Source organism: Chaetura pelagica, unplaced genomic scaffold (genome assembly GCF_000747805.2).
Source record: "Chaetura pelagica isolate M959 unplaced genomic scaffold, ChaPel_1.0 scaffold405, whole genome shotgun sequence".
Taxonomy (NCBI): Eukaryota; Metazoa; Chordata; class Aves; order Apodiformes; family Apodidae; genus Chaetura; species Chaetura pelagica.
In genome coordinates, this window is record NW_009953489.1 from 3,809,916 (window position 1) to 3,820,845 (window position 10,930).

Sequence of the window (10,930 nt, forward strand, 5' to 3'; positions counted from 1 at the left end):
GACTGTGCTTCCCCACTCTTGGCTTTTTGCTGACTTTGGCTGGGAGGGGAAGCAGGGCTCTGGGGACCTGAGATGTGCCCCTGTCACCATCCATGGTCTGGGGGAAAGGCAGGAGCTCGTTCTGCAGCAGCATGTGTCCGGGCACGGGGTCCCAAGGACCCCCAGAGACACCTGCTAGGAAAGGTGGACGCCATCCAAGGATGCTCTGGATCCCCTGGCCAGGGGAAACAGGCACTTGACCTGCTGGCAAAGGGAAGGCAATGGAGCATAGTCCTTTCTTTTGTAAGATCCTGAACAGTTAAGGCAGGAGAGGTCACAGGCAGGTCACTGGCGACCGGCCCGTGCCTACTCCAGCATGCCAGAAAGCAAAGCACGTGCAGGGCCAACACCTCTCCCAAAACACCCATCCCTGGGGTACCACAGGAGCTCCCCATTCCCGGGTGTCCTGCATCCCCAAGCTGGCTCCCCTCACCCATCATGTTTACACACTTCACCCTCCCAGGAGACACGATCCACGGCACCCAGTGAGGAACTGGGCGTGTATGGTAGGGCTGGTCTGGAGAAAATAATTCAGGCAACAACAGCAAAAAGGAAAGGAGGCAAGAGGAGGAGTAACCTCACACTGAAGAGGCCTGTCAGGGAGAAACGTGTGCAGGCAACAGACACATTGGGTGTGTTTTCACCCCAAAACCTTGGCCAAACACTCTGAAATCTGAACCAGACCTGAACTCCTTCAGAGCATCATGCCTCAAAGCCCAGTTCAAAGCAACCCCTTGGACACAGAGAAGTTTCCACTCCTCAGCCAAATGCTTCCTCCTCCTCAGCCCAAAACAACCAACGAGCAAACTTAGAAAAGTGTTTTGGGGTTGTTTTTTTCCTTAGCAAAATCAAGAATCCACCTTGGGTAACTCCGTGCAGATGCTGCCAACCCAGCTGGAGGGGGAACACTCCCAGTGAGAAGATGCGTTTGGGGAAAATAATGACTTGAGGTGAAGAGATGGGGATATGGAGCTGGACATGGGAAGCCCACACTCATCTCAAGCATCCCAAAGGACCTTGGGTGTTGAAGGAGGACAAGAAAAAAATACATTTAATAAGGAAAAAAAGCCTAGATTGAGGAAACATCCTTAACAAAAACAAATACACCCCCAAACTGCTGGACACTGCTTGGACTGCAGGAAACAGGAGATATTTTCCCAAATGCCTTCTCAGTTCAAGCAGTGTGAGACTATTCATTTTTCTTGCGTAATTTTGCCATTTCAAGCCATTGCGTGTGACTGTCTCTTGACCAAAATAAACTCTGTGCCTGCTTCTAAATAAAAAAAAAATAAATCCAAAAAATCATCATAAAAAAAGCCGTTCTCCAAGCATTTCCCTTCTCGCCGCACCCAAAAATTGCAGCTATTTTCTCTGTGTGTCCTTTGTTTAAACACAACAGCCTCTATATATCTTTGCAGATGCCCCATGGCAGTGGGGAGGTTGGAAACGAGAGCTCTTCAGCAGCTAAAGAATTTGCAATGAAGCTCTTTTTCTTTCTCTAAACTGCGAACCCGCGAGCCACAACATTTGGATGGGAATTTTTCCCAAAGAATAAGACATTTAGGGCAGGGCCACATGATCCACCTCAAGCCACGGAGCTGTGTGCCTGGCCAGAGCCCTGTGCGTGCCTTCAGCTCTCCTCGGCGGCGGAGGAACAGGCTGCAGCTGAAACCACCGTGATCTGGCCTCAAGATAAGGAGCCCAAGTCTTGTTTTTCTGGCACGGTGCTCATTTCTGGCCTTGCCTTCAGCAGATACCTGTCTTGGCAAGATCTCTGTTGGATGCTGTCATCCTTGCTCCACTGGTGGGGAAACTGAGGCACGACAGCAGCCCCACTACCAGACATGGATGCCACAAGTGACCTTCACCAAGGTAATGCAGGAAATCAGAGGCAAAGCTGGGAATAGATCCCAGGTATGCAAGACCCAGGCTAGCATCTCAACTGCTAAGTCAACCTTCCCCATATTTTTCCCCCCTCCTGGCTCTGTGACAGAGCACTTTTTCACTATTACTCATTTTCATTAAAGGAAGAAAACATTCTTCATAAAACACATTTCCCCATTCTCACCTGGCTGCATCAGACACTCAGACAAGTACTAAATGTCCCTGGGCAGCTTCACTGCTATTTCCTATCCCCTTGGCATTCTTGGGGCCAACTGCAGAAACCTCCAGTTTGGATCAGCAACACCCATGTCAGGTTGTGGCCTGGACAGACAGGTTATCCCCTCTGGGAGCTGTGGTTGCTGAAAGCATCAAACCACCCCCCCAGCCCTTGCAATACTTTCCTGCTGCATTTTATCACCCAGTGCACGGGCCTCTCCTCGTAACAGCTTTTGCTGATAATGCAATATCAAAGAGGGCTTTGATTTGAACATTTCGAGACCACAAAACGTCCCAGAGCAGAAACAATTACAACAGCATAGAGGTACTTTTTTTTTTTTCTTTCCCCAGGATAGCTCATTTGTACCAGAATAAACTGTACCAGCATAAGCTTTCACCAGAATAATCTTCATTTATGCTTAAGAGGCTTTGCCAGTAAAACTACAGTGACCTAGCTCTGCTGGAAAACCTTTTCTCTCCTATCCAGGGAGTTTACTCAGCAGCTCGGTGGCTCAGCAGTCGGCTTCTGAGAGAGGGGAAGTTTAAAAAAAACAGATCTCAGGGCACCAACAGACTCCTGGAGCCACAATTCTCTGCAGCTGAGGAGGGTTCCAGCCCCAGGGTACAGCCAAACAGTCCATCCGAGTGGGACCAGAGGGGTCTGTAGGCACCCCAGGGCTCCAGGGAGCTGGCACAGTGCAAGCAGCCCAGGGTACAAGCAGCCCAGGGTACAATGCACCCCCATTACCAGCACCCCACACGCCCAGCCCCGACGCCAGCCAAGATCTGGAAAGCTGCCCACACCCCTCCCCGCTTCCGCTTTTCTTTCTTCTCTCTCTCTCTTTTTTTTTTTCTCAGCACCTCTTCCTCCTTAATCAGAAAGCAGATCAATTCTGGGTATTAAACAGCAGGAAATCCTAAATTCAGGTTGCCACTCCCTTCCTTAAGTCAGCTCTCCACGTTAGGGCTGTGGGGCCACGTTTGGAGGGGCTGGGGATCAGCAGCTGGGATCAGGCTTTAGGAAATCTCTCCTGCTCTGCTCTCAAGGGCCACTTTGGTGTTGACCAGATTGAGGACTCTGACACCCAAATGCACATGAATCTGCCTAGAAATGCAGGGCACTGAGAGCACTGCTCCTTCTTTCAGTGCCTCTGCATGTGCTGAGTTTTCCCAAATAAACTTGGTAGTGAGAACCACCGTCCATTTGCTGATATTCCTCAAAAGTAGCACAGCAATCTCCTCAGGTGGTTTCCATCCAAGGAATCTCAAAAGATGGAGGCCTCCCCCTCTTCACCTTCCTCAGCACAGCAATGCAAGGCACCGGTGGCAAAGAGCCTGCACTCTCCTACAAAGGGGGATGCTGAGAGCAACAGGCAGGCAGCAAATCCAGGCAGGACATGAGGGTTTGAGCACAGTTTTTATGTGAAAATTGCCATGGGAATATAGCGACCACAAGAGGTCAGGTCCTCACTTTTGTCCCCAGTCAAAATCTTGAGTGAACAGAGTGTGTTGACAGCAGATTAACTGAAATTGTCCCTGTCTTACAATCTTGAGTCAGCTTGCTCTCAATTTACACCAGCACAGCTGAGAACTAAAGCAATAGAGCAAGAACCACTTTTCCCCCTTCCAACACCAACTGCTGCCAGGGACCTGACAGTGGGAAAACTCCAGGACAACACTTGCATGGTGCAGCGTGGCTGTTATCCCAGCAAATCAACCACAGATCCAAGGAACAGGCATCATCTTGTGGCTCAAGCACATTCAACTGTATTTATAGCACTCTGCCCAGCGAGGAGAGGCAACCCATCCCCTGAAACCACTCAGGCAGCAGGCACGTGGCAGAGGCATCCTCTGGGAATGGGCACTCTAAGGCATCAGAAGATGCATCAGAAGATACATCCCTTCTGAGTATCACTGTCACAGCTATAGATAGGTAAAAGGGTGTAGGAGCACTGGACCACAGTGCAATCCAAGCACGTTGGCCCTGAGTAGTTGTGATTTCACCCCAAAGTAACTTAAATTGTTTTTTCTTTTCCATTTCTGGACTTGGGTACAAAGACAAACCCAAGAACATCCCCCTCAGACCCCTCCAAAGTCTGCACAGGGGACAGCACAAAGAAATGGGGGTTTTTTGAGGGTGTTTAAAATTCACCACATGCTGCTTCTCTTCAGGAACCAGCTCTGAGGCTTGGGAGAGTTTCTTCAGCCACACTCAGCACTTTCCCCTGAGAAGTGCTGGGTGACATCACAGCAATTCAAGCCACTTGGGGACAGTGAGAAACTCAGTATCAGCTGCCCTCTGCTCCAGGTGGGTTCCTCCTACTGCCAGGTTTCATTTTGACCAAACTAAAACCTCAAAGCCACACAGCTTCTCACCCCCAGCTCCCCAGTCCTGCCTGAGCCAGCCAAAACCTGCCAGCAGGACTGCTCAGCACAGCTTTCACACCCAGTGCTCAGCAGAGACACATTTTGGGGTCCCCTTCCAGGGGGTTTCCTTGGCTGGAGGAAACTCAGCAGCATCCCTCTCCGTCCTGCCAGCCCAGCCCCTTGCAGGCAACGGACAGGCATTAGCTGCTGGCTCCTAACAAGATTTCACCCAACGGGGTTGATGGGCCGTGGCATGAGATTACAGTGCCCACAAGCAGCTTTTCCACTGCACTCTGCACGCCAACCACTCCTTCCCCCAGCCTGAGTCCCCACTGCTGCTACTCAGGCAAATTTCTGCTCATCCCAGAAGGTAAAGGGGAAGGAGAAGTGCAAAAGCATCCCACCACCAGGCTGTGGGCCCAGGCAGATGCTGGGTCTGCAAAGTGGTACCCATCCCAACACCTCATGGCTCTGCTTCTCAGAGCAGACAGCATCCCTACCCCATGGGGCAGAGCTGGGACATCTCTGTCCCTGCAGCTCCAACACCTGTTCTGCCTCTCTATCCTATTACCTCCTCTGGATGCAACTTTGCAGGTACCATTAGACCTTCCCAGTGCAAAGAGGAAAGACAACTGTGGCTGTCATCATGGGCTTAGGCTGGCAAATGCTGGGTGGCATCTGGGGGTCTCTCCCCTGGTTTTGCCATTTCTGAGGTAACTCATGTGGGTGACCATGGGCTCACCAATGTTCTCATTTTTTGGCTTAAAGCACCACGAGGTCCTCTTTGGAAGACCCCTTCCCCTAATCCACTCCATGCCTGCTAGAGCCTGGATGCACAGAAGTTTGGTGACCTCCCACTGCAGGACCCACCCCAAAAACCAGGATGCTACTGGTACAGTGGGGGGGAGCAGCCCCACCAGGCAGGATAGGCACAGACCCAATCCCGGGGCTGCCCAAGCACGTTCAGCTCCAGCGTGGGGGCTCGTTTTCTCCTTTTTTGCCTTAAGCCCCCATCCCACCTCCGGGGGAGCCCTGTAAAAGCACAGCCCACTCCCGGAGCCGGAAGCCTGGGGGGACTATTCCCGTCTCCAGGGGGGAAGGACTCAAAAAGAGGAATTTTCCAGAAGCCACCGTGTCACCAGAGGAAACACTTGCAAACGCCTCTTCCTCCGGCCGCCATCCCGGCAGAGCTCCAGCCCTCCCAGCTTCCTGCCCCAAGCAGACCCCACCAACAACCACCTTCCCCACCCATGGGTGGTTTTTTTCACTTTGCATCTCCCAAGCACAAAGGGCAGCCCTCCGAGATCCCCTGGGTGGAGAAGGCAAAAAGCAGGAAGGGTGAACGTGACACATGGGAAGCGTGAGGAGCTCCTCGGAGAGAAGGGGAAGGGAGTGCAAAGGCGAGCGCAGGGGAAGGGAACAGGCAGCACAGCTCAGCTCCCCCCCAGCCTGGCAGTAGTGGGTGGAGGGGGAAGGGTGCACCCAGAAAAACAAGGATTCTGCTGATAAAGCAAATGTGACTCAATCACACGCTTGTGCAAAGATGTCACAACAGTCCTGAGAAATTACAGGATCCTATTTCACCCCTCAAGGGCCGGCGCTGTCCTTGCTCGTACAATGCGCTCTGTTCTGCTGTCAGCAGCTCAGCCAGTGCCCCTAATTTACTGGCTGGGAAGCAGAGCAGGGCCAGGCAATAATAGGTGCAGTGTGGAGCTGCTGCCAGGGCTGCTGGGCTGGCAGCCGGGGCCGGGCCCGGCCGACGGCTGCTGAAGGGCTTGACACGGTGGCTCTTTGGAGCTCCTGCCTCTGCAGTCAGGAGCAGCTCAAAGCAGGGCTGGCTCTCCCCTCCAAGTGCTTTCAGGGGCACAGGCCAGAAGGAAAGGGACAGATGCCCCCAGTCTAGCTCCCTGCCCCAAACACCATGGTATTAGGAGCCTCCCGGAAAACCCCACTTGGGGTTGCACCTCTCCTATCTCCCTCTCGCCCCATGCAACCCCAGAAGGGAGGTTTGAGGATCCAGACCTCAAAGCACAAGGGCTGAGCCCCCATCACTGCCATTGCCCTCTGACACTAACCACCCCCAAACGCTGCCAGGAATAAACCAACTATGCCAAGAGGGGATTTGTACCTCCTGGCATCTTTCCAGCCTCCAAAGAAGATCAGTGAAGCCAAAACAGCAGCAGAAGAAGCCAACAGAGAGGAAGATGCTCTGCAAAGACAGTGCAGAGGCTGTACCCAGGGTCTCTTCAGCCCTCCCTGATGGGCATCAACAGTGCAGGCACACAGCAGCAGTGACACCCAGAGGTTTCCCCACGTCTACCCACCCCATCCCAGGAACCAAGGAGCTCTGCTTGGAGCTCCTCATCCTCCCTGGCAAAGGCTGACCTTCACAGCCTGCCTGACTTCACCCCATTCTCTGCAAGGAGCACAGTGAGAGCAAACACACAGTGATCCCGCAGGTTGCTGAAGCTCATTATGGCCTTTTAATTACATTCAATTGCAGTTTTATGGTCTTATGGGCAAATTGGAAGAGATCTAACTGCCCTTGAGGGGGTGCTACGCTCTGAGCTATGAAAAATCAAGCAGGATCCAGTGAGACACGAGGGGAGCTTGAAAATGTTAGGCTCGGTCTAGCAGACAGAAGAGAAGTTTTGTTTCGTGCCAAAGCTCCCCCAGGACCTCGCAGTAATGAGCTGCACACGGGCACGTGCCGGAGAACCTGGATCATCCCACCTGCTGCCCCCAATCTGATCCCTGTGCCAGGCTTCAGGCTGGGAGGATGGATGTGGAGAGAAGACAGGTCTCAGACCTGGAGCTGAGCAAGCTCCTCTCCCTCCTCCTGGGAGAAGCTGCTGCCTCAAGCCTTAAAATGCTCCTCTCCAAAGCAGGCAAGGAGAGAAGCAGCCCAAAGGGTGCAATGAAGTGGGGCTGAGAGCTCCTGGCTCCAAAACAGGGCTGCCAGCCCAGGCTGTGGGAGGGGGAGCTCTGCTCCTTGCACCACATGCCTGTGCTTGGGTCACAGCCTGCCACAAGGCCACCAGGCCATTCCAGAATAAACGTCCCCACTGCTTCCCACAGCATGAACTCTTCCGACCTGCCCTGCTCTCCACATTCTCTCTCCAGGAGACAGGGGATGAACCAAATCCTAAAAAACACAAGCAGGAGCAGCCTATGGCTCTCCCTGCCTCCAGCTTTGAGCACTGTGGGCTAAAACACAAGTTTCCCCCTCACCGATGGGTCCTAGCAGCCCCAGAAGTGCTTCATCAACCCTGGTTTTGCTAGTTACCAGCCCACATCACCTAAAAGGTCCTACACTACTTTGTGCAGCATCTATCTGAGGTGACAAGTTCCATCCTCTGAATCTGAGACAGCAGGAGGAGGCCAGAGGGGGAGGATCAGGCTGTGGATTGCAAATCCTCCTGTCCCTGGCTTCCAGGAACAGCAGCCTACAAACCACCGGCCAGACGGATTGTAACCCGGTGCTGTGCACACACACTAATCCAGATTGGAGATAATTACAGTCATTCACTTGGCATAATGGGCTTTAATTGATCCATCATGGCTGGTGCTGGTGCTCCCGCCAGCTGGCATCCCCACGCCCTGAAGCTGCTTGCCACCAGCCACACCATCACCAGCAAAAGGCAACACTGCTAGTTGGTTTTCCAGAAAACCAGCTATGGTAGTTCTCCTTAGGGGATGCTGGACCACAGCAGGTGACTGCAAGGCCACATGAGTCCTCCTGTCTCTCAGGTGAGACCCAGCAGGCCTGGTTTGGGCATGAGGCGTCATCTGGTCAGGAGACATCTCATGAGCACCCAGGTGGGATAAGTCATCCCTCCAGAGGGCTTTGCTGCTGACAGCTCTGCACAGGAACATAATTTCCCAAACAGCCATTCCTTCCCATCTTAGCTTCTCCACATCTCCACCAATGACTGAAGAGTGCTCCAGAGCAAGCCAGTTGCCTCGGGGACAAACCACCCACTTTGTGCACCACAGCTGGAGGTCCAGGAGAAGGAGCCTGGGAACCGAGTGCCTACGTGCTGCAGGAAGGCGCCTGACAAGATAGGGAAGGCAGCTGCCAGAGCCAGGTCACCTTTAATAACAGCAAGTGCCTTCTGGAAAGCAGACAGTAACGTACCATTCTTCAGGAGAAAGAAGCTTCCTCCAGTCTTACATGACTCCCCTGAATTCAGGATCTCAGGCTGGGCAGGAGGGAAGGTTTAAACCCCCTCAACACCAGCTGTGTGGCCGGAGGGATGGACAGGCAGGGTCAGTGGGTTGCTCCATCTTCCCAGGGGAGACAAAAGGCTTGGGATAAGCCATTCCCCCCGGGCAGGCTGCAGCAAAGGACGTTCTGCCTGCAAGCTGCCTTTGGGTTTGAGTTTCTGGTTCAAGTCCAAAGCTAATGAGGCTGCGCCAAGTCCAATCAGATAGCCTCAGCTAATTGAGCTCGGCACGGCCGGGTCAATGTCCAGCGGGTCTCCACGTTCCAGGCGTTTTGTCAGCCTGCAGACAACTGCCAGGGCCTGGGAAGGACCCTGTAAAAAATGTTCTCTTTATGCCCCAAAGCCAGAGCCCTTCCCTGCTGGAGCTGTGTAGGGCCCCTTGGACACAGCATTGCTGGGGCAGGGCCAAAAGTGAGCAAGTGGAGGATGAAATGGGGCAACTGGCCACCATGCTCCGGTGTGCACCTCTCATGGTGTGATCCTGAGAAGAGGCGCTTGGTGAGCCACTCCACATGCCATCCCTCCCATGCCATCCCTTCCGTGGGCAGGGAGCTGGGCAGAGAGTGGAGAGGAGAAGGGCTTTGAGGAGGGCCCTTCCTTGGGTGGTTATCAGCCCTGCTGAAGGGCCTTGCCAGCTCTCGATTTCTGCAGCAGATTTCTACAACGTCCAGCTTTCTAAAACCCACGTCCTCCCCTTTTTCCCCTAACCCTGCCTTTGCCCTCAGGCCTGAGCATCACCCACCAGGGCAGGAAGATGGCAGCAACACCTCTGATGAAAAAGGAATGCCAAGAGTGGTTCCCCCATCCACCCCCTCCTCCCTCAGCTGCTGGAGAAAGGCTGTTCCTCTTCAGCTGACAAATAGATGAGACATTTCATTAATAAGCTTCAGCTTCTCCTAACACTTCTGATTACAATCTCTCTGTTTGGATCCATGCTCGTATTACACGTTCAGCTCAATTATATATTCCCTTCTCTTTAAATCCCCACTTATCTCCTTTACCATGTAAATCACAGAACTCTGTTGAGGGTTTTTCCCCTGCCTGCCTGCTTAACTTTCCCTGCTCCAACAGCAATTAGAAAATAAACAGTGATTTAAACCACAGCGTGTCTGGGTAGTCTCCAGGCTAGTCTTCCAGCAAATCCATCCATGGGGGCTGACACTGGTTCTGCTGAGCCCCCCTCCAGCACTCACCTCCAGCCCCATCATGTTTGATAAACACTTTTATTTACTTCAGGCTCAGCCTGGGACAAATCTTTACTCGGGACACCAGTCAGAGCTGAGTATCCCTGTGCTGAGAAATGCTGGCCAGAGCAGCAGCACCAGGACAGCCCAGGCTGGCTCCCCTCCCCTCTGCCCCACATCCCTCTGGCAATTAAGGCAATTTCTTGCATGGAAACTTAATTATATTAGGGGAGTATTTAGTAATTTTTAACTGTTCTGCTTGTGGCTCAGATCCCTCCCCCTCCTGCATACCAGCAGAGCTGGGCAGAAGTTGCAGTGCTGGATTCCCCTCCTCTTCTGCTGCTGCTTTTAAGAGGAGCAAGAGGGTGTGACACGGGGTGCACCCTGGGACTGGGGCGGTAGCCTGGGGTGAGCCAGGGAACCTCGGACTGCCCTCTGACCCTGAAGCAGTTTATCTGCAAGGTTTGCATGGGATGTGCCTTGTGAGAGTGGACATTCAGCTCTGGGATGTGGTGGCCTCTTGATGCCAAGATGAGAAAGACGCTCTGTGACCCTCTGCTACGGCATTTGGCAACCCAGCACACTGGGTGGGTGGTCAGCCTCTGGCATGATGTTCACCTCAACTGCAAATTCAACACCACAGTACTTACAAGATTTTGGTGTGCCCTGCACTCCCCCCATGTAGCTTCATCCTCCTCTGGTCACTGTCTGTGCACAACAGCCCAGGTGGGGGATAGCACTGGAGAGGCACTGGAACGCAGAGACCAGAAGCTCCTCCCAGCACCTAAGGCCCCTTGGAAAAATATACCATCCCCAAGAGCACCCTGGTCCTGTTTTTACTGGGACCACAGGCAGCAGAGCAGGAGCCCACCATGGAGAGCACTGCCTTGCTCCATGGATTGTGCTGCATGGAGAGCTCCGATTGATGGAAAGCCTTGCAGGAACCCCTATGCTGGCTCCTCTCCACAGCCACACCCAGCCCCAGCTTACCCAGGGGCTGGCAGGGGCCCAAAG